The sequence below is a fragment of the Mirounga leonina genome, unplaced genomic scaffold, assembly GCF_011800145.1.
Source record: "Mirounga leonina isolate KUSES-001 unplaced genomic scaffold, KU_Mleo_1.0 Mir_104, whole genome shotgun sequence".
Lineage (NCBI taxonomy): Eukaryota > Metazoa > Chordata > Mammalia > Carnivora > Phocidae > Mirounga > Mirounga leonina.
Genome location: NW_023270231.1, coordinates 10,604,210 through 10,629,849, shown reverse-complemented (window position 1 = coordinate 10,629,849; position 25,640 = coordinate 10,604,210). Strand labels below are relative to the sequence as shown.

The 25,640-nt window shown below is 33.8% G+C and overlaps 1 long non-coding RNA gene across 1 annotated transcript in view; it reads right to left on the bottom strand.

The window, feature by feature from the left end:
* Positions 1 to 5,980: 5,980 nt before the first annotated feature.
* LOC118016452 overlaps positions 5,981 to 25,640 on the bottom strand; it is a 397,476-nt gene continuing 377,816 nt past the window's right edge. The window contains exon 4 of the long non-coding RNA XR_004680834.1: positions 5,981 to 6,017. This is a non-coding gene — a long non-coding RNA (uncharacterized LOC118016452). The remainder of the gene's footprint in view (positions 6,018 to 25,640) is intronic.

The following is a 25,640-nucleotide window of genomic DNA, read 5'->3' as shown; positions in this document are numbered from 1 at the left end:
TTATTTATTTATTTGACAGAGAAAGACACAGCGAGAGAGGGAACACAAACGGGGAGTGGGAGAGGGAGAAGCAGACTCCGTGCCGAGCAGGGAGCCCTATGCGGGACTCGATCCCGGGACTCCAGGATCATGACCTGAGCCGAAGGCAGTCGCTTAACCAACTGAGCCACCCAGGCGCCCTAGCAATGTGTTTTCTACAAGATTGTCAAGCTCTCGTTCCATGGTAGTAAAAACTGCTTTTCTGAAAGTTGATGCTAATCTACACACATAACAGTTGTCTGTGAGACTGCTTATGTCTCCCAATCCACACAGGGAGGATTTTTATCTTTTTAGAATGTTTGTTGCGTTAGCAAAAAAAAAATAAACAAAACCAAAAAAAAGGGCTCTTTTGTGTTTTTTAAAAAATTTTCATTCCCTTATAACTGAAGTTCAACTATTTTCATATGGTTATTACTCTTTTGTAGTTCTTATACTTTGAAATTTCTTTACCACTGTTGACCATTAAAAAAAAAAAAGACCTGGGTGTTTTTAAAATTCTTTAACTTCTGTACTTTTGAAAAGTACTTCCCCAGTTATTTTTTTATCATTTTATTTGGCTAATAATGACTTTTTGATGTATAAACGTTTGTAAATTTTAATTCAAGTATTTTGCTCTTTACCTTGGTGATTGTCTCTGTTGCTTTCAAACTTTAAAAGTTTGTTTATGCTTAGAAGTCCACAGATCACAAAAAGTAATTATCTAAATTGCCATTATAAGATTTTAGCTTTACATTTATCATTGACTTGCCATTAATCCATGAATTTAGCGTCTATGTTTCCCTCTCGAATTTATTTTGGTATATGATGTGAAATGAGGATCTAAATTATTGTCCCTTCCTAAAAATAGCCAATATGTTCAATTCTGTTTATTAAATAATCCTGCTTTTGCAAATGGTTTGCGGTATTTTCTCAGTTCTGTGCTTTGGATTCATATACATGTGATTACACATGTTCCTGTGTTTTCTATTCATTCTTATTTATCTGTTTCGATATTCTTACGTATATTGCTGTTTAATGTAGTGTGTCCTTCTAATATGTTCCAAAACTTAGACTATGCTTCAGTGTGTTTTAAATGCATTTTAAAAATACATCTTAGAGCATGTTTAGAGTCACGTAAGTTCTATAAATCTTTTATGCCATGTTAGCATTTTTAGTGTCTGATTTTGAAGAGAGTCAGCATTTTAGATAGTTTTGAATTTTTTGTAATTTTTTTCTCAATGGAATCATCTATTTAATTATTAACACAAAGGATCATAAACAATTTTTTAAAAGCATCTTTTGGCAATTTAAACAAATAATGATTTATATCATTATAAAATAACATGTAGCCCTAAAAAAACAAACTTTTCTTTCACAAAGAATCATTAAACTTTACTATTCTCTAACCTATAAAACAGCTTCAAATTTGACTTACAGATCTAAAATATGCCCATAAACAGGTCACTTGAAACCTCCGGTGAGTCTGGTAGCACCCTGGCATCCATGAAACAATGCTTTTAAAAACAGGAACATGTCACTCTCCGATATTTTTCCAATATAATGATTGTCTATAGGTGCTAAGGAGTGACTGAACCAAACTCAATGCCCACGCTCATTAAGTAATTATGGACCCACAATGATGGGAAAAGAGTCACTGCTTTATACTTATACCATTCCAAGGAACAATGGAGAATCAAGGGGGAAAAGATATGGGTAGGGAAGAAAAGTAAGGAAAGGGAGCTGGAAAAGATAGGGGAAAATGACAGGTGAGCAGGAAGGAATTGTAGAAGTGGGCATTTGAGAGGAACTGACGAGCTATCCTCCCCAGCACTCTCTGTGTCTTTCACAAATTCAGACATCTATGCCCATCCAGGACAGGGAAGGGAATTAAAAAATCAGGCATAGTATCTTGCTATAGATGTTTTATTCTAACAAGGAGTGCTTCATTTAAATATAATGCTGTTTGCTTTGTGCAAAACTGAAACTGAAACATTTGTAAAGGTTTCTTTGTACTGTTTCTAATCTATAATTTAGCAGATTTGTTCCATCAGAATAAACATTTGCTGAATGTCATGGAAATGGTTTTGAAAAGTATAATGTCAGCAAGATCGCCTCTGAACACAACAGTTGAACAAGACAGCAACTGTACTCTGAAATACACAGACGTACCCGCAAAATGGGCAAGGTTTCAGATACAGCCAGTGTCACAGCCATGGTTGTGTTCTTGCAAACACTTCTATTTTTTTTCAGTCTCTAAGACATGCCCTCAAAACTTTTCCTCATATTCTGCACAAGCGAGGGGCATTAATCACCCAAGTCTACATGTCCATTTGTCCAGAATTGTTGCCTATGATCCATCCTTTGAATAACTTATACCCCTGACCTTTCTGATCAATAAGATGAATGATAAAGGCAAAGGCTTGTGGTTTACATCTTCGTAGAAGTTGCCATCTCCTCTGAGTAGTTAAAATAAATAATTCCTTTAGTGTTATTCATTGCCTCCTGCAAGCACTATTTGTATGTGTGTGGGCGCGAGATGTACTGCATCTTCTTACCTTTGATGTTTGGTCTTGTTTTGGGGCTGCTCTCTTGACAAGCTTTCAAAAGCCCCCTACTATGAATGTCGAATTAAGTACCCTTATGAATATGCATGAACATCAACCTCACATACTCATTTTGGTGGCTACTCACTGTGCTGGGTTGCCCTGGAAGCCATTCCAAATGGTTTTGATTTTGCGTTTGAGATTCTTAATGGTGGTAATTATCTGTTGCAGCCATGCAGTACCAAATACGATGCGTGTTAGAGATACTTTAAAAAATAATAATAAAAACGACTAAAGATGTTAATTCCCACATTTTAGTTCCTACAGGGCAATTAGCCCCTAGTAATGATGTTTATATTTATATGCAAATGTTTCAGGAAAAATGAATCTTAACAGAGACTTCATTTCATATCAATATGATTGGGGGATGAGAGCATTCCATCTGTCTGTAGAAAATGCCTGCCATTAGCTCTACATGTAGCCTATTTCTGTAATGGAAACTATTTAATCTTAAGTAATTCATTCTTCATTTTGTGTTATTTTCCCTTCCTTCTGTTCTTTTATTAAGACTCTTAACTAATGTACAGTACGTACAGCTCTTTAGGGCCCATACACAGGTAGCTTGCCACATTTTCTTTTGAGTATCATCTGTTCTTTGAATTATTACTTAATACCCTCACTATTCCTCATTTTGGGATAATAACTGAGTAACCAGAGCAGGCCTCTCAGGGGACCCTCACTTGTTAATACCTTCTGTTTTAGGGATTGTGACAACGTGCAAGACACAAATATAATGAAGAAGCAAAGTTCTTCATAATGGTTATAGCTTTTGATTAGCTTCTGGTCTGTGGAAACTAAAGCTTACAGCTATGTCATGAACTCCCTGTTCAGAGTTAGGGAACAGGCTAAGTCTAGAGTCAACTTCCTATTGCAATGCTCCTTCTACGCTAAGACAATCTCTTAATACAGAGGGCCCCTTAATAACAAATATTTTTTTCTGTACTCCCTTTGCCTCTGCAAGACATTTTAAACTATCATTTGACAATTCAGTTATTTAGTTAATGTCATTTGATATACTGCTCGCTTATCCTAGATATGTTCTATTGCAGAGAAATAAAATGCACATCCATTATGCCATTTAAGAGTTGTTATTTGTCATGTGTTTTAAAGACAGAAATAATAGTTCCTTTTTTAGCTATCCAAACCTAAATCCATGATCACATAAAACAAAATTGTTACGGGAATATAGAACTCTAAAATTCTGCCCATTACTATGAAAACACTGGAGAGTTAGTTGAGGATAATGAGGATAATGAGAAAACAAAACAAAACAAAGAGCCATATAGTAAGAAAATTGAGTCGTATTTATACCACTTCCATCTCTATAATAGAAATTCCTTAAGAATACTAACATGTAAAGGCAAGGGTAAAATCTGGTAAATCTACTCTCCTTAACAATTCGGGTATATGGAAATGACCCACAAACTTTCTATAGGAAAAAATGCATCCACCTGACATCTGTGTATATATTTTTCCCCTTTAACCTAGAACAAACAAGTAAGGAAGGCAACCCAAATTTTCTAAATAAGAATCAAATGACACAAATAACAACATATTTCAAAACACAGATGCTCACTGTCACTCACAGTCAAAATTTGGAATGAAGGAATCTGGGAAAGGGAGAAATTCAGCATCCTGCCAGGGGAAAATCTCATTAGAATCTCTTGAGATTTATCTGTCACTCTGACAGGATAATTTGATTTTAAATTCCGTCACTGCTAGCCCTAATTTTTAAAATTAAATTGGAAAAAAAAAAGTGACTTCTCTTTCTCCCATATAATGAATAATAGGATAATATAAATCAAAATCAAGGGTGCTATTAATCAAAAATTACAAGAAAAAGATCTGAAAATTTTTAGGGTTTGAGGGAAGTAGAAAAATTTCCCTCCCTCGTTCCCACCCACCCATTATGGAACCAGAGTGAAGATCAGTTAAAAGAGATTCCTTAGGAGGTTCAATTTAGAGAGTCGAAAGTTTTCTTATCAATGCAGAATTTTAATCCTTTCTCAAAAAGTCTGGTCTCTTTCAAAAGTGCAGCACTTATTCAACCCCTCACTGAGCCCATTTAGTGCATTATTATCATAATTCATTCTTGAATAAGAGTTTTTCAGAAAGTAGACAAAATACAGGAAAATGTCATAAACATGCCCTTACTTTTAGGTGGTACAGTTAGTATCTCAAATCATATAAATCATACAGAAGTCCAGTCCCTTCTCTTTCCATGTTTCAATAAAAGACAAATAAACAATTTAATGCCAGTGTTGGATAAAAGTAATGCCACTTTGAGAAGATGATCTGCTCGAAGATCATCGCTTGCTTTTTCAGTTGCATTTCTGTATAGCACCTCAGAATTCAGGTATTCTCAGTTCCATAGTGATCATCAAACTACTCATTAAAAAGAATAGAGTCACATCCTGATAACACTGGAACAGAGTGCCATATCTTGAGAATTGCTTTTTATGTTTCCAGGTGACACACTCCATATACTTCCCAAATATTAAAGTTTCTAAAGAACGAGGGACTTAATGTCAACCTGCTTGTTAGGGAATCAGGTTCGTGAAAGGTGAGCAGCAGAATTTTTTAATATGAAGTCGAGAAGTCAGAGGTGCCTCTCTTTTAGCCTCTTCATTTAGCACAACCAACTCTGATTGGCTCACCTTCCAAAAGAGTTCTCTCTTGTAATATTTACTTTCTCTTTCGGGAGCTTTTTTTTTACATGCCCAGTGCCTGTCACACTTTTAGTCCTACTTCCACATTTTTCCCTGCCACATTTCTTCTAGGTAAATGAATGAAGTGACAAACTGTGTCCCATTACTTATTAAAACATCATTGTGGCTTCCCAGGAAATAGGCCAAGTCCAAAATAGTCTCTCTCTTAATTGAAAGTTAGAACCAAAATGCTTCATACAATTTCATATTTGAACATGTTGGAACGTCATGATTCTACTATTTGGGACATCAGGATATTGAAACATTAAGCATATTCGTATTATTAAAAATGATCACATCTTCTACTTGTTAGCCTAGCAGATAAAGTCTTTTGATAAAGCTTTTTGATATATGCGTGCATACTCATCCATTTATATACATATATATATGTGCATGTGTGCATGTGTGTGTATTATATAAAATCTCATAAAAGTGGTGATAGACCTGCCACCAACATATTAATTAAGGAAATTTTAGTGAGAAATATGAGTTAACTTTACTCCAACTTATCAAGAAAAATCAACTATAATTATTTTCAATGATGGTTTCTTACATTGTCCAGATTTTAGAAGCTTAAGGAAGGCACTTACCTTACAAAATTACTAAGATTCCTCTCTCATTCATGTGATTACTCAGGACACATGCCTGACTCCTCATAAACAGTGCAGCCTTAGTAGCAACTTCCCACCTGTTGCAAATTTAAATTGAGATCTTTTCAATACAGAAAAAAAAAAAAAACTCTCAAGTTTTATATTCATTTAATTGACAAATTTTCAAAAATGTAAGTACACACCCATAGGATTTGGGTGCTAGATCATCCTTCACAAACTCTTTTTTTCTAGAAAATATATTATTATTTTAAAAATAAAATACAGAAAATAGAAAATATATTATTATTATATATAATAAAACCCAAATGATGGAAAAGTACTATGAAAAAAAACTACATAAAGATATATACTCTTAAAAATGCCTTCATCCGAGATGTTCAGCTCTTATTTTCAGGAACAAACTCCTCAAAGATTTCACCTTCACCCTGAATATAGCTGTGACAAGTCAGTTAAGGTCCACCGAATCCAATTAGAGCAGTTTTCTGGGAAAGAAATTGTGATTCTTGACAATATTAGGGCAAAATACTGGAAACTGTTTTAATGTTAAGGAGGACAGTAGTAGCAACAATCATCTTTAGTCTGTGGCTTAAAACTATGTCATCACATCATAGGAGGCCCAAAATATTTAGCAAGCTCTACTGGAAGCAGTCATTGGGTGTTCTACACTACAAGTCTATACATTTTCTATATTCTGTTACATAAGATCAGGAAAATGTTAAGGGGTTCAAAAAATTCATAGCAGTGGACAGAAAAGTCACTGTCATCTGACATAACTTAAAATGGGATGTTCTGTGAATCTCAGGAAAAAGCACTTAGAAGATTTACCAATTCAGAGATGTTCAAGTTACCCACCTCTTCCTTACTCTAGCAGTTCAATAAACACTGACAAATCCGTCTCCTAAATTTCCCCTTGTTTGTGTTTCCTATTACAGGTTTCTTGCCATTTCTCCCATTACCTAACTTTGTAATATAGCAAAATCCCCCTAAACAGTCACCCCTACAAAGGCCTCCCTCTAGTCCAGTCTGTACTCTGCCAGAAGCACCTTTCCAAACATAAATATAAACATGCCAGCATTTGACTTATTTCACATCAATAGTTTTTCACCCTGAGATCCTTAAGGAAAACGAAAGTATTCTTCATGATCTGGCTTTTGTCTGTTTTGCAGACTCAATTTTTCAGTGTCTGTATGCTCTTCCAGTTTATTTTGAACCCCAGCAATATCAAGCTCCATTTAATCTATAATCACACTTAGTGTATATGGTTCATTCTACCTTTTAACCCACCTAGAAAAGTTCTATTCTTCTAAGTCCTGTTATAAGATGTTATCTTGTCAGAGGCCTTCCCTATTTTACCTCCTGAAGGAGTTAATCACCCTTTCCTCGAAGATGCCTCTATACCTGGTTGTTAGTGCACTCATCTGTTTACAGGTCCATCATCCCTCCTTGAACGTGAGTCTTTCTGTGTAAGTCCCATACATCATTTGGTTCTGAAGTGCCTCGCACAGTACCTGATTTATAGATGCAATGCATGGTGGACTGATCATATAGACTTTTACTTTTGTTCTCATATACTATTGGAGATAAAAATTTCTCAACTTAATATTGGCCATCCTCACTGCTTAAAGATCTTTGGCACTTAAATTCAAATTTGAGGCAGTAGATGGCTCATGAGGCCCCAGGACTTTGATTCTGCAATTTCACACAGTATGTCTTTAAGTGACAAACTATATTAACTCACTTCCGTTATGCTATAGTTCTCCCATATGCTCAGAATCTTCTCAAGAGGGAGTTCTGGGTTCTTGGAAGTACTTTGAAAGAAGAGTTTTTGGAATATAGTCCTTCATTTTAACTGAATTCTTGCCAGTCAATAAATAATTTACCTGTCAAGTATGCACATGACCTAATAGACCATAATTAACTGACTGTCATAGATGGTATTTTTAGTAGTTCATGTGGCATTGAGAGAGAGAGAGAGAGAGAGAGAGAGAAAGAAAGAAAGAAAGAAAGAAAGAAAGAAAGAAAGAAGAAAGGAAGGAAGGGAAGAAGGAAGGAAAGGAAAGTAATGAAGGGAGGGAGGGAGAGAGAAAGAGAGGAAGGAAGGAAGGAAGGAAGGAAGGAAGGAAGGAAGGAAGGAAGGAAGGAAGGTTGCTTTATTCCTGAATGTCCAATGGCCATCCAACTATACATAGTAAAGTCCAATATATAAATTTCTTCCTCCCTGGATTTAATCTCCACAGGTACTACTAGATAGATATTTGTTCCCATCAGGTTAATATTTTCACAGCTAATATTTGGTAAATAAAATCAATGAAACATCTGTGCTAGGTTTTGTTTGTCAATGTTAAAGGAGGCCGGATGGAGTGAATTGCATAATTATACCAATCCCTTTACTTACTATCACATGCTGGACATGAAGCTGTAATATCAATATAAACTGCATTTGATCAACATGCAGGAGGAATGCAAAGTCACTCTCAGGTTTTTCTAATGCTCTTTTCTACCTTTCAAAATTGAGTGGCTTTATATAATCCTCCTGAAACTTCACACCTCACACCCCTTCAAAGCCCGATGCTCACACATGGTAGCATTAGAGGAAGGATTATTAAAGACCCCCATGGAACTGTGGCCTATTCATTTTCTGTGTAAACCATGGGGTTCCTGTGCAGACAGTGATGTGCCAACACGAACCCAAACAGCTGCTATCCTAAAGCTGCTCTGAGTGCAGGTGGGGAAACAGCTTGTGATATTAACAAGACTAGATCCTTCTTGTGGCTTCCTATAGCCTTTATTTAAAATACAGAAAAATGCTTTCAAAGACTTATTTATAACTGTATCAAGCACAGATTGCACCAACATTATGCTGCAATGAGCACATGTGTTATTCATACTGATATTAAGTGTTTTTTCATTTTTGAAATAGCCAAAAAGAAAAAAAAAATATTTCCTGAGGATGATTTCAGATAGGAACTACTAAAACCCTATCAGTGAAGCTAATTTGGGTGAAAATAGCTTTTTTGAAATTAAAAAAAAATCATGAAAAGAAACAAAAAGATTCAGTGTAAACAGATAAATTGAGACGTAAGAAATAAAATTTTTTAAACAAAGGTTTTATGGATATCACAGCTGTCACATGCATGGTTTTCCTCCTTCATATAAAGATCTTAATTAAATTAATTTCAAATGTTCCACATCACCATGGGTTCATATTTTATTTCTTTTTAACTCTGCAATAAGCCTTACCAGAGTTCTTAATATTGAAAGCTTATTCATTGATTTCCCTGAACTTTTATTAAGCTCCTACTATGTGTTACTGCTCTGTTAAGTGTTATGACCAACATAAAAATATCCAAGCTATGTGGTTGGCTTTAAGGAGTGTATACCTCTTTGGGAAGGCAAAAATGTCTATTAAGTGTCAATGAGGATGAAAAGTAGATAATAATAGTAAGCGGTTACGAGCCAAACAATGCAGGCTCAGCCAAATAAGAGATATGCAATCTTCAGACATTTACTTAGTCTCTGGCCGCAATTTACTCATCTTTAAAATTAGGATCAAAATGTTACCTATCTTACTGAGTTTTCCTGAGAAATAAAGAAGAACACTTAAACACTATCAGCCACACAGTAAGCACTCAGGAAGTAGGAGCTGTTATTATCCTGTGGTAATGCATAGGAGGTGAGGTATTTGGGGATGTCATTGACTAAAGAAAATGATCTTTTGCATTCAAAGCACTGGAAATATTTGATTTAATAATTGAAGAGGAGAGAGGACATCTCAGATCTGGAGAAAGTAGAGCAAAATTATGAAACTATGAATGAACAAAGTATGAATTTTAGAATGTGATAGAGTCATAGGAGATATATTTGAAAGGGATGAATGAATTTGTAGAAAGTCTTGATGCTAGATTGGCAAATGGATATCAAAGAGGAACATCACTGAATTAGAAGGAAGGACAACATTCAAATGATTTTCTATCTAGCATTTTTACTCAACCATTCTCACCTATGATAAGACAAATAATTTTTACTAAATTATCAGTTTTATTTGGCATTCAAATTATATTGACTCCCAGTTCAAAATTATGAGTTGTCCATTTCTCTGTTCCACTGTATCCACATACTCACATTGTTTTAATTCTGTTGAACTTCCGTAACATCCCATTTTTCTACAACTCTATCTTTATTCCTTTTTCTTAAGGAAATGCATTTCTAAATTTGATCATTCCAAGCACCCCAAATGTCTATTTTAGCCTGAACATACACACACACACACACACACACACAGTTTTTCTCATCATTTAACAATCAGAAAAAGTCTGGGGGCGCCTGGGTGGCTCAGTTGGTTGAGCGACTGCCTTCAGCTCGGGTCATGATCCCGGAGTCCCGGGATCGAGTCCCACATCGGGCTCCCAGCTCAGCTGGGAGCCTGCTTCTCCCTCTGACCCTCTCCGCTCTCATGCTGTTTCTCTCTCTCTCTCTCAAGTAAATAAATAAATAAAATCTTTAAAAAAAAAAAAAAAAGAAAGAAAAAGTCTGGTTTACCATTGGGTATTGCCTTTAGAGTCTTGGAAGTCATTTATTCTCTTTGGGTATCTATTTTATCAATTTTAGAAAAATTAAAAATAATGCCTGCTTCATTTACAAGTAGCAGTAAACAGGTAACAGATCAAACCCATGAAATTACTATAAAGTATGAAACAAAAATTATTATGTTAATATTCTTAATGTTATTGCTTTGTAAAAACTTTTTTTTTTAAGATTTTATTTATTTATTTGACAGAGAGAGAGACAGCGAGAGAGGGAACACAAGCAGGGGGAGCAGGAGAGGGAGAAGCAGGCTTCCTGCCGAGCAGGGAGCCCGATGTGGGGCTCGATCCCAGGACCCTGGAATCATGACCTGAGCTGAAGGCAGATGCTTAACCAACTGAGCCACCCAGGCGCTCCGCTTTGTAAAAACTCTTTAGGAAAAATATTTCAATATATATGTATTAGTCAAAAAATATTGAAATATTTTTTAAATGGATAGCTAAGCTGATCAAAATCATACCCTTATAGAAAGCTCATCTTATCACTGGGAAATACTAACAAACTACTTTTCTTACAAATAAAGGAGAAACAATTGTTTCAATATTTTTGTCTCAATACTTGAACCAAATATTTTCAAGGTGAAAAAATAACTTAAAGAGTGGGATTATATTAATTAAATTTAAAAATTGGATTAAAGTAATTGTCAAAATAATAATTTTGAATATTATTGACCAGGAAATTTAAAATATCTAGGCAGAATTATCAATATTTCATATTTTACTTTGTTACACTTTCTGTATTAAGTTATCTATCAAAACTGATTGCCAGTATCAGATCTAAAACTTAAAATTTTTAGCTTAAATTTTAGACACCATATGGTATCATGTCACTTATGCAAAACTATATTATATGTTATGGTGTGAGATCTATCACATATCATGTAGATTAGAATAAACTTAGAGATAATTCCACTATTTTCTAGGCATGAAATATTGAGAAGTGGAAAGCTTGCCTAGAGAACAAGTACAATACCCTTTTAATAACATAACCAAAAGAATACTTTAAAAGTAGGCTTCAGGTCCTCAAATTTTATTTCAAACAATATAGCCAGAAAACAAAGAACCAAGTTTGGGGATGCCTGGGTAGCTCAGTCAGTTAAGCATCTGCCTTCGGCTCAGGTCATAATCCCAGGGTCTTGGGATCGAGCCCCGCATCGGGCTCCCTGCTCAGCGGGGAGTCGGCTTCTCCCTCTCCCTCAGCTTTTGCCCCTGCTTGTATACACTCTCTCTCTTTCTGACAATAAATAAATAAATCTTTAAAAAACAAAACAAAAAACCAAAGAACCAAGTTTGTTCTTTAATAGTTATTTTCCACTGAGGGAAATAAAGTGTTCAGTTTATTTTTCACATGTTTGAATAATTTCACTTAAAATATGTAATGATAATATGCTTAACTTGAAAAATAATAGTAAACTGGAATGCTATCAAATCAAGAAAATATTTAAAATATTTGCTAAATTTTAGATATTTATAAATTAACATAAACTTCTAGAAAGATATATGAGGAAAGGTTATAGAAGAGGGATTGGAGTTGATTAGACACCAAATCTTATATTTTTATCTAGTATACAAACTTATATGCATTATAATCAATAATAAAATTATTTTACTATGTGTCACCACATAAGGAAATAGAATAATGAAAAGGCACTGTACAACTGTCCAAGATTTCAACGACTGCTAATATTGTATGCTATTTGTACAGAGTAGAAATGGGCACTCTTGGACTGTGTTGATGAAGTCTAAATTGATATGGCCTTTAAAATGCACATATATTATAAAACCAGCATTCTAAATCTATGAATTTCACCAGGGGAAATACTCAAATATATAGAAATATACTAGGATGTGCTAGAATGTATACAGCAGTACTGTTTAAAATAATCGACAATTTAGAAAACATTCCAATGCCAGCCAGTAGGAAATGTGTTAAAAATTTCCCCATACAATGACATGTCATATGGCCAGGTAAATAATTGCATATCCAATGTGTAGTGTTAAGAAAAAAGTAATATAGGGCAGCATGATTAATAATATCAATTAAATAATTAATAATTAAATATGTCCAAATATTTTATTATAAATATCAGAAAATTCTGTAAAAAATACAAACACTTTATCTTTTAAGAATGAGATTATATAGGGCTTTATTTCCTGATTATATAGTTTGACTTACTGACTCTTTTCTATAGGAAAAGGAAAGATGAAACAGAACTTCCTAAAAATAATTTTAATAGATACATTTATAATTACTCTGACATCCCATATTTTGCTTCCTTTCAGACAATCCATAGAGTATTTGGGGAAAATGATTAATTGATGTTTACAGAAATCACTTCTTTTGTTCAGAGAACTAGGAGGAAAGTACACAACAAATGTTTAATGTTTTGCTTGTGATTTTAGGCCTATCAATTATGAGGGAAGAGGGAAAGTAATTAAAAAAATATTTTCTAGGAGGGTATTATACTCAATCTCTTAGAAGAAAGAGAAGAGATAGTTAATGATAAAACAATAACAGACCCTCCCCCATCATCCATGGTTTGTCTTTCCCTTTTCAGCATACAAGTAACCTAATACAAAATGTAAGAATTGTATTACATATCAAATTAATTCAGAAAATGACAGGAAGGGCAGACAAGTGGCGGTTTTAGAAATGAATAGAGTTCATGAAGTATTTAATAAGTATTGATCCTAATTTCACCAGAGGGTAAGCTACTCTTCGCTACTAAGTTAAACACTTTGAAAGCACTACCAACTGTGGGGTCAGCAGTTCAACTAATATCCAGTCACGAGCTATTGGCTCAATGCACTTCATGAAACTGAGGCAGGTCTTTTCCCAAATCTTTCTTTCTCCTTTGGTTACCAAACCCATTTGGGAATTACAAAGAACATATATTTAAAGATAGGGCAAACGGTAGGGGTCATCATTGACAGGTGCTGAATAATGGTATAGAAATGAGCCTATAATTTGCTACTGCCATCGGTAGGCAAAAAGCAGGACATTTTCTGCAGATGTTTTAAAGCCCTCAAAGAACCACTGAAGTCCCTTTGTGAAACTTGAGTCCAACCTGGTTTTCTTTTTTCTTTCTTTCTCTCTCTCTTTTGTTTTTGTTTTTTTATTTTCAGTTTGTATTACGAACCTAGCTACAGTCCTAGAACACCTACAAGAAAGATCTTAAGGCACAATACTTCTTTTTGTAAATTTTTAAACCGTGTGCTTATATGTCAGTCTCTTTGGACTTTGCTTTTCCATCTGAGCTTTGATGCTTATCAGACTCAAAAGCTAACTGAACAGGAAAAGGTGATTTAATATCTTACGCTTCAAAATGTCCCGTAAAAGAATTAGCTAATGTATTACCCACTTTATAGTCGAGCTCCTCCTTCCCTTTCCCTTTCATTCTGGGCTTCTAGATTGGCACATCTAACAGGACACTTGAAATCCATTTTTAAACTGAAGAGAGTAGAAATGTCCTGAATAGATTTTTTTTAATTATTATTATTTTTTAATTTAAAGAATGGCTTATGCTATGGACAATGTAACCACTGCCTGGAAACAGTCCTTAGTCTTTAAAAGGCCTTGTCTTAGTTTCATCACTGTGCATCCCAGTAGATCAGAATAATCACTTACCCCTATGGTTTCATGTATTTTGCTGCTATATGAGATATTTTCCTAAAACCTAATAATTAAGCCAGCTGGATTGCATAGTTTTTTGTTTTTTTTTTTTTTTTTAAGTAAAAACTGAGCTAGTATGGGAGGGTATAAATGCAATGATAGGATGAGCAATTTTACTACCATTACTTCAACTGATAGAGTTCAAATTCAGGTTAATTTGCCTAATACCTCAAATGCAGATTGGTCACAGTTGTAATCATCATCTCCATTTGTTATGTGGTCAAGATGAAGAAAAGAAATAACCAGGCAATTTCAAACCAGCTAGAAAAGGAGCTCTTTTTTCTTAATCTCTATCCAGTACTTTCTGTGCCTGAAGTGAATATCAAGCACTGAATTATTTTATTTAATTTTAAGTTTACTATAAAGCTAATAATATATATTCAAAAAGAACCTTGGATTGTGAAATACCCTTAAGCGATAATATCCTCCATATTATGTCACCTTGGTTTTTTGTTCGTGATTTTTTTTGAAAGTGATCTCCTTGGTATGATGGCTTAGCAGTTAAAATAGCATAGCTCTCAGAGCGAAAACATGCATTTCACTTGTGAATGTTGTTTGTGTGTTAGCAGCTTCCTTAATGATTCCCATAAAAAATTTTTGAACTATAAATAAAAATGGGCACAATATTATATTTTCCTTCTAGTGTTGGTTAACAGATTTTTCCCACCCTCACTCAGGCATAGGTTGTCCCTTTGATGAGCCTGATGAAAATTCTAGTAAATTTTTAAAATTATATAGTGATGAAAAACATTTTTAACAAGTCAGAAATATAATCCAGCTGCAGGAAGGCAGACATTGTATATAAAATAAACAAAATATACTCCTCAAAAATAGGTAACATGTTCCAACCAAAAATCCCAAAAGATATTTTATAGCAAGGTAACAAATATATTTTAAAATGCCCCTTTGATAATAACAAGAGTATATTACTTCGATGTAGAAGAGTATTGAAAAGACACTAACTTTGTCATCCAATAATTAAAGCTGTGAAGCACTAGCACAAATATTGATTGACACTTTTATCTGCAAAGTAGAATAAAAATTCAGAATTTTATCTCTAATAGAAAATTTAAAATACAGAAATAAACACAAAGGATAAGAAAAAAAGAATTATACACAACTAGTTTGGGAGAATTTATTTTTTGGTCAGAGGTGTTACATCTGTAACTCATACCAAATAATAAAATTACTCTTTGATGGATTTAAAACTTTTCATGGTAATTATTAGGTAATTATAAATGAATAGGTGCTGAGAAAATGAGAGGTGATATAGGAACGAAAGCAGTAGGGTTGTTTTTGTGATAACACTGGGAAAGAGCCAAAAAGCTGAAGTAGGTCTTTGGGTTTCTCTCCCTGAATCTCTTGGAGAGAGAAGAACTGAGGCATGGGTGTGAGGGAGGATCTAAGTGGAGATAAGTCCAGCTACACACGAACTTCTACGGCACTTATTATCATAGGTTGATTTGAAGTTACTTATCATAGAAGATACAAAGCCCTATGTAATGGAGAAAAGTTAAACTACTCTCCTTTCAGATAGTTTAAATATATTTACACCAAGTAATTTCCATCTTGTTAAGACACAAGTGAGTTGCCAAATATTCCAGGACATATCGTAAAGTGGTTTCCCCAAAGCTGTCCCTTAAATTAGAGTTGTCATCTATCCCAGTTTGTCATCTATCCAAAATGCCATATATTGCAGAGCATAATCCCAATTATTATATTTTGAACAAAACACATTTCCCAGGTAATACATGGATTAAAAATGAAGTCAATAAGTGAAAACTTTTGATACATTTAGATGTCACCTAATAGAGTTTAAAGAAAAAGAGCCAAATATATTTAATGTAAATGGCAATTTTTCTATAGGGAAGTGACCATAATTGTAAGTCTAGATACTGTCACTAATCTTTTTAAGAGGCTTGATGTATCACCATGTGATACATTAACTGGCTATACTTAACTTCTTAAGGATCATGAAAATAAACCTAAAGGACAACACAAGCGAGCATAGAAACAAATAAATGAACTAACACCAATCCATATATTTTGCAAATGGATATTTATGCCTCATAATAAAACTCTAGGAAGAGCAGCATATGCAGATTAAAAAGGATATCTATCTTAAAGAATTTGGGCAGCAGGTTAAATGAGGTGTTCAGGAAACTACGTGGATGACAGAAATCAGTGATGAAAAAAGACGGGGATAGAAAACACACAGATAAGGTTTTTGTACCATTACTTGAAATGAGGAATGAAAAAACTACCGTATTTCCCAATTAACATATTATATTTGGTAATATTATTTAAATGTCTATAACTGCCATATGCATATTCATTTAGTTAATATTTTATGTAGAGCTGTGACTAAACTACATTCCAAAGAATTTGTATATTCAAATTGCATAACACACAAAAGCAAACATTGAAAATCCAGTGGGAAGTAAATCAGAGTATTTGTCTGATGTTTGAGGGCATTATACCTTTCTAAAATTTGAGGTGAGTAAAAGTAATTCAAAGATAATAAACATCAACATATTTGGGTGTATAAAATTATATTAAAATAAATAATAGTAATTAAAAAGGGAAACAAGGGGATTCAGGTTTTGGTAATAATTGGGTTCTTTATTTGGTTGCAGATTACACAGATATCTTTGCTTTGTGAAAATACATCAGGCTGTGTTGTTACTATGATTTGTGCTATCTCTGTATTTACGTTTTATTAAATAATGGGGATGAAGACAACAGTATTTCTAAAAGTGATAATAATGATATTACTGGGGCGCCTGGGTGGCTCAGTCGTTAAGCGTCTGCTTTCGGCTCAGGTCATGATCCCAGGGTCCTGGGATCGAACCCTGCATCGGGCTCCCTGCTCCGTGGGAAGCCTGCTTCTCCCTCTCCCACTCCCCCTGCTTGTGTTCCCTCTCTCGCTGTGTCTCTCTCTCTGTCAAATAAATAAATAAAATCTTTAAAAAAATAATATTACTATTGCTATATAATAATGGCTTTATATTAATATGATATAGCAATTATATGTAATAATACAATATAGCAATATATAATATTAACAGTTTTCCAAAGAAAAAGCAGATCTATTTGAATAAGACAATATAACAGTTACATCAGCAATATCTTGAATAAAAAAGAAAAAAAAAATCAAGAAGAGAATATACGTTTGGAACACCACAATATTGGATATTTTTCATTTTTGAAAGTAAAAAAGACTGCAAATTAAACAGCAATGGATGCCATTTATAATTTTCAAGTCAGAAAAAAATAAGAAAATTAATAATTATACCCAATGTTTGTTAAATTAGTTTGAAAGCAATAGGTGATGTGTTTATATTCTATTTCTGGAAAGATGAATTGCTTGAGTACCTTTGAAGAATTATTCAATAAAACATTTATAGCTTTTGACCAAAATTCCTACCCCTTAGAATGTTTGTGAGAATATTTCAAAATATAAATATTTACTAATGTGCTTATTCTAGCACTCCAAAGTGTGTCAAAAGCAGAAATGTAAATGTTAAAAATAAAAAAAGCATTTTAAGAAACAACTATTTAATGAATAATATCAAACTATTAATGCTATACACACAAACATTACATAAATTTACGTATATATGCATAATTTTATATTATATGTACAAAGATGATAAATAAAAATTAGTTAAAGTATGATGGATTGGAAAATTTAGTTTAATTAAATTTAAAATTTATTTATTTATTTTTTAAAGATTTTATTTATTTATTTGACAGAGAGAGACACACGAGAGAGGGAACACAAGCAGGGGGAGTGGGAGAAGGAGAAGCAGGCTTCCCGCTGAGCAGGGAGCCCGATGCAGGGCTCGATCTCAGACCCTGAGATCATGACCTGAGCCGAAGGCAGATGTTTAACGACTGAGTTACCCAGGCACCCCTAAATTTAAAATTTAACTCATTTTATTTCCAACAGTTGGTTTAATGCTGATTTTCTAATAACAAGTGTAAATAAATGCAATATAAATTTATAATTGAAATGAGAAATATTTGTTTCAGTAAGATATACTTTGGGCTTGGATTTTTTTTTCAAATACATACTTTATTATTATTTTCAGAGTAGCTTCTTTTATCACTTAACAGTATGTCTAGAAAATGTCTCCATTTCCTATAGATAGATATGTGTTTGTGTATTTAGATTGCTTTAACCACCACATAAATATTCCACAATATAGATTTAGTACTTTTCATTTCTTCAGTAAAATGCTTATGAACACTAGAATGTTTTTTAACTTGTATTGCAAAACAAAGCTATAATCAAAGTCTGTTCATGACTCTTTCTGAACACATGCTTTCCAGGCTAAATACCAAGAATTACATTGTTGGTTTATCAGCAGTTTTAGTAATAAGAGTTAATGCATTTTGCCCTTTGACAGGCAGAACTCCCTTGAGCAAAATTTGCCTTCAGCAAGCTTATTGGTACATAATTTCATCGATCTGTATTTTTCCCCAATCTGATGAATAAAAATCTCATTGTTTTAATTTGCATTTCTCTGATTACTTGTAAGATTACATATGTGTATTTTGTATGTATATTTCTCAATTGTATCTATCCCACTCTCATTGTATCTATTCTACGTATCTATTTTTACTGTGATGAAATATGCATAAAATTTACCATTTTAGCATTTTAAGTGTACAGTTTGGTGACATTCAGTACATTTGCCTTGTTACCAATCATCACTACTAACTATCTCTGGGATTTTTTTATTTTCCCAATTTGAAACCCTGTACCCTATAAACAAGAACTCTCCATTCCTTACTGCACTTCCCGACCTGCCCCTGACAGTAACCATTCTACTTTGTTTCTATAAATTTTGCTATCCTGGGTACCTGAGTAGGAAAAACCTACACGACTCCTTTACTCTCACATTGCTACCAAATTCACAACACTTCTGACACCAAACACTTCGGGGGTTTTCCCCCACCAAGCAGTTCTCCACGATACCAGCAGGGTATCCTACAATTTGGGTTGATTTGTTTTTGTTGTTGAGTCATAGAGTTCTTTATATATTCTGGATTTTAATCCCTTAACAGCTATATGATTTGCAAATGTTTCTTCCAATTCTGTAGGCTGTCTCTTTACTTTTTTTTTTTTTTTACTTTCTTTACTTTTTTTTCTTTTTGATAATGTCCTTTGATGCACAAAAGGTTTTAATTTCGAAGCCCAACTTATCTAAGTTTTACTTTTGTTGCCTGTGTTTCTGGTTCCATATCCAAAAAAAACTGTTGCCAAATTCAATGCCTTGAAGCTTTCTCAATGTTTTCTTCATAGTTTTAACTCTTATTTTTAGATTTTTGATTCATTTTGACTTTATTTTTGCAAATGTTATAAGGTAAGGGTCCAACTTCATTCTTTCGTGTATGAATATCCCATTTTCCCAACATCATTTGTTGAAAAACTGTCCTTTCCACATTGAATGCTCTTGGCACCTTTGTCAAAAATCATTTCACTGTATATGTGAAGGCCTATTACTGGGCTATTTTAGTCCATAGGTTTACTTGTCTGTCTTTATTCCAGTGCCACACTGTTTTCATTACTGCAGCTCTGTAGTAAGTTTTGAAATCAGGATGTGTAAGACCTCCAATTTTATTCTTCTGGGAAATTACATTATGCCTCATAGTCCATCTCTGTGTATTATTAAATTATAAAGTCTTCAACCCTCTAGTTTTTAACACAGTGACTTGAACATATCAGATTCTTTACAAGTGGTGGACAAGTGACTAACTTACTAGCTTTCCTCCCAGATATAATTTCAAAATTAATTCTTGTTACATTCCACCTTAATTCCACCTCTCTATTTTCCTTCCTATCTCTAGTCTTTAACAAAAAATCTTTTTAATTTGTTTTATTTTTTTTTAAGATTTTATTTATTTGCTTGAGAGAGAGAGAGAGAGAGAGAGCATGTGCAAGAGCAGGGGCAGAGGGAGAGGGAGAAGCAAACTCCCTTGCTGAATAGGGAGCCCGCTGTGGGGCTCGATCCCAGGACCCTGGGATCATGACCTGAGCCCAAGGCAGATGCTTAACTGACTGAGCCACCCAGGCGCCCCAACAAAAATGTCTTAATTTTACATTTTGCAAAAATTTCCAGCTAATTTAAAAACACTGATCAAGTTGTATCATTTTATGATGCTAAATTTGTTTTACAAAGTCACTGCCATCATAATTAAGGCTAATTTATTATACTAATGCATTATATATCATCATCTGAGGGGTTTAACTAAATAGACTCTTTATAGTGATATTAGGAAAATGTAGGCTAAAATAAATTAGAACTTTAAGTTACAAAGTAAAAATCCCTGGCAGGGAGGAGTTAAAATATATAAGCAAGGAAGAAGAGAATATTTTTAGCTGGGTTTTAAAGAGAGCTAATGAAATGGAGAGTACTGGAAGGCTGTTCTAGAAGGCAGATGGCGGATGGCAGGAAGTTCAGCGCCATCCCGATGCAGTCCTGGCTGTGACATCAGTTGAAGGAGCTGGGACTGGAGTAGAAGCTTAGAAAATGTAGTGATTCCTGAGTCTGAAGTGTCAAAAGTGCATCTGTGAAAGTTATATAAAGTTCTATCATGCTATCAATAAAAAGCAAAACCCTCCTGATATATCCTCAGATAGAAGACAGTTATTAAAAAACATAAGGGCATGTTATGTAGGAAATGATAAAATGCTAATACCTGACCTCAGTATTACATGTTTGCTATTTCAGGGTGTGGGGCTAATGACATTCTAAGTATTTCCTTGTCAGCTAGAAAGTGGCGGAAGTCAGCTGGCACCCAGGTCGTCCTGACTCCAGAGGCAGTCAGTGCTCTTGGCCTCTCTCCTCATTTGCTTCCTTCAGCTATTTGTTGATAGTGCAACAAAGAAAACAGCAAGGACTCTTTTCCTGTATTCTTATTTTCTTTTATTTTAATTTTTTTAAAGTTGACAGAAACAGATTGTCCCTATTCTTCACGCAAGTCCACACAGGGAACATTTTACCATACATGTATGCTTTAGGACAATGTCACTGAAAAAAAAATCCCACCACAGCTCTCATTTTTGTTTTTGATCTTTTTGTCTTCAAGAACTCGTTTCAAAAAGGGAATTTTTAGAGCAAAATTTTGTTATTGTATAGAATCAAAAAGTAATGTTTTCTATTCAATAGCCTATTCCAAATATTATTTTTCTCTAAATAGGAATATATGTACTTTATTATCAGGAAGTAAATTCAAAAGTGATGATCATTCTGAGGTAGTCCAGTGTTACATTTATCACTTCTGAGTCCCTTCTCTCCCAATTAGACAACGGTTTGTCCTGTTAGGTATGTCTAACAATCATTAAGAGCTGTCAACATACAGAGCACTCTACTCATTACTGTGGGAGTACAAAATCCAAGAGTAATTTTTGACCCTATGATTTAGTTGGGAACATGAGACATAAATAAAATAAAATTAAATCATTAAATGTAGGGTGAAAATGAAAAATGCTTTGACTCTTGAGTGGAGAGAAAACACTGTGAACTTCTTCTGTCTGATGCCTAAAATTTGGGGACACTTCTGTTTGTGTGTGTAAGTGTATATGAGCATTTTGGTGATAAATTATATATTTCACTGAGGATTTCAGGAGCTATGTGTATTCAATACTTACATGTAACTGACAACAAGTACAGCAAATTCTAAACAACATGTACCTCAGAATGTAGATCTTTTTTATTGTTAAACTATGTCATTTTTACTTTTGGTTTCTCTTCTTTAAATTAGATTTTGGAAAATATCCTTAACCTTAATTTCTTAGCATAGACCAGATTTTGTCTATTTGCATATGACACAAACATAAGAAATAAGATATATTACAAAATACATTTTAAAACAAAATAGCTTGGACTAGAAAATAAAAAAAAATGTTTCTATTAGATATTCACATTGATTTATACTAAACTTATTTTCAAGTGGATTTGCCCACCTATGTGTTATAGAATTATTAGTCATCTTTTACTGAATTAAGTTTCATTATAGAATTTCTCCAGGGTCTGTTCTGGCAGTATTCCTTTTTCTGCTTCATGACAGCCAAGATTGACACAGTGGAGGCTAGTGCTTGATTAAAATAAATGGTAGTCAGTGTATTTAAAATCTGAATGTCAGCATGAATATTTTTGCAAATCTTTAAAAAATATATAATCCTCTATCAAAGTTAAAAATATAAAAATTTATTTACTTAAGGCATTCAGGTTTAGCAGATGGAGTTTTGAAAATAAAAATTTCTAGTTCATACCCACTTCAGAATGGAAGCAAGTTATAATTTGTGTTAATTTTTTTTCCTAATGGCAGAGCAGACTGAGCTGGTTAAAACCAAATCCTAGAATCTATGTGATTTATTTGGCTATGTCTTCAGAGCAATCTCATAAAACCTAATCCCATACTACTAAGTAGGGTCAGTTTGAACAGAAATCAGGGCATTAATCTTGGTATCAAGATACAACTGGGAATTGACACCAACTAGACTTGAGCAAGTAACAATATTTTCTTAGTTCTTGAATGACCTTTTAATAGTTGCAAAGATAAACCTAAAAATCCTGGTTCACAGTTCCTTTACCTCCTCTCGTTAAATGAATATTCTCTACCCCATAGCACACTGTGGTACAACTCAATATTTTTTTTAACCAATTATTATGTTTTCTCCATTACCTCCATGTCAGGCATTCTACTCTCCAAAACATCACCTCCTATATTTCAAGGACTTCCCATTAATTTCCTAACTTCAACAGTTGTTACCCTTTCCTAGGGTCTGCAGGCCATTTTCCTAGCATGTGTCCATGGTCCTTCAACCTTTCATATCTTAACTTCTATCCTTAACCAATTTGAATTACATGGTCCATTCCAGACATGAGGCTCATATCTCTACCCTCAACCCCAATGCTTTTCTCCCTGTCACTTATAATTGCCTGGAAATACCCAAATCCTAGCGCAATTTAATTCTCTCTTTAGTTTATTCCTATCACTGGACAGATCAGTGAGGCTAGAGTAAATATAATGATGTTGACTCCATGTTCCATTGAATACTAAACAATGTAATTTGGGATAGACCAAATTTTATCTCATAACTCAAGGATATAACAGCAACATTTTTCTTTTTAAAAAATAATTTGCTTTGCCCTCTATACTACATCATTCTCATTAGCATACACTGTTAGGATATCTGTGATTTAAAAAAAAAAAAATCACTATATACCTAATATTCCTTTCATCTTATCACTCTACCAAAACATATCTTACTAAAGTCACAACATTCACAGTGCTAAATTAAATAGATAGTTCTCAGTTCTCCTTTTACTCAACATATGAGTAGAATTTTGTAATGATGATTATTCATTACTTGAAATATTTCTTCCTTTGGCTTTTGGGACCCCACTCCTTTGGCTCTCCTCCAAACATAAGGGCCATCTCCTCTCACTCCCTTTTGTTATTTCTCCTCATTTCCTCAACACTCAGTTCTTGTTTGTTTACATTCATTCTCTTTGGGATCCCATGCAGTCTTATGACCTTAAATATAATTTATGTACTGGCAGCTTCCAAATTCATATCTCCAGCCCATTGCTCCCCCAAAACTTGATTATCCAATTGTCTGCTCATCATCTCCCTTTGTTAGTCTCATTGTACACCTATTTCTTCCATGGAATCATTTAGCAATAAGTCCATCTCTCAGTTGCTCAGATCACAAATACTGTCTTCATCTTCACCTCTTATTTTTTCCCCTCACAGAGCCCATATCCATTAGCAACTTCTGATGGTTCTACCTTCAAAATATATCCCAGATTTGTTAGCTTCCAACTATTTCCCCTGCTGCCATGCCAATTCGAGTCACCATCATTTCTCCCCTGGATTATTACAGTAGTCTCTTGCCTCCTTGCTTCCATCCATAACCAACTGCAATCTATACAAAACAAAGCAGCCAAAATTATCTTAATAAAGTTTAAGTCATAAATTGTATTACATAAGAATTAAGAATAAAGACAAGTTAAAATTAAAAGATAAACTTTAAAAAATACTTGTAACAAATAGCACAAACTAAAGCCTATTCTTTCTATATATTAAGGCTGCTTAAGCTGAAAAGGAAAAATAAATCTAATTTTATAAATTAGTAAAGGAGAGAAATATATATATATAACAGAAAAAAATGAAATGCAAATGTCTTAGAGGTATATGAAAAGATGCTCAATGTAATTCTCAAAAAGACAAAATCATATCCAAATGGTAGCTAGTGAGAATACAGAAGATTCAAGTACTTTGAGGGGATCTGGTAATATTTATCAAAAATATACACATATAACCTCACAGAGCAACCTCAGCTCTGAGAATATATTCATTTGTGGGACTATAACTACTTCACACATATGAAATTAAATATTTAGGTTTCCCATTGCAACACTGTTTATAATAACCAAAATTGGAAACAACTGAAGTGGCCAGAAGTGGGGCAATAATTATTAAATTATGCCACATCCATACAATGGAATAGTATGTAGCTGTATAAAAATAAAGAAGGAGGGTAATCTTTATTTACTGATATTGAACTTTCCAGAATATATGATTAGATGAAAATAGGCAAGAAGAAAAGTATGTGTAAAGTAGGAAAATATTGCTATAAAAAGTGAAGGAGTGGGAAAAGAAAAACATTTATAAGTCCTTATATATGTCTAAAAATAAACTTATATAAAAGCTCATAAAAATGGTTACCCAAAAGTGCAGATAAACCAAGATAATGGAGATAGATGTGAGAACAAGAACTTTTAGTGTAAAGCTGTCATACATCACCTTTATAACTAAGTCTCCTGAATGTATTATCCATTAAAAAATTAAATATCTTTACTTCCCTACTTGAATCTCTCCATTAACTCTGTACCTCATTCACAGGAATAAAAATTTAAAAAAGTAGTCTGGATATTGGTCTGGAGATTCCTACTTCTACCACTATCATCCTGTCTGCCACCACTATCCTTTTGTATTAATCTGCTCAAAACACATGGACTTTCCCCACTGCTCTTCAAAAACATCCAACACATTCCCACATCCAGACATTTGCTCTTATTATTCCTTTTCCTTTGAAGACTCTTACCTCAGTCATCCTCAGGGGTCCTTCTTTGCTTTCCTACTGGTGGCTGTTCAAGTGTCATCTTATCAGCGATGTCTATTTTGATTATTCTATGTGAAGTAGCTTGTATAAAGCACCTCCTCACTTTGACATCTTATTCCTTCGGTGGTGATGCTTTATTATTATTTTATATATCAGATATCACCACTTGATATATTACAGTTTCATTTACTTACTAATCTATTTACATATTCATTTTCCTCTTTTATCCCTCTATAGCTGCAGGATATAAGCTCTACAGGGACCATGTTTTATCCTCTAGTGATTTTTCAGTTCCAAAACA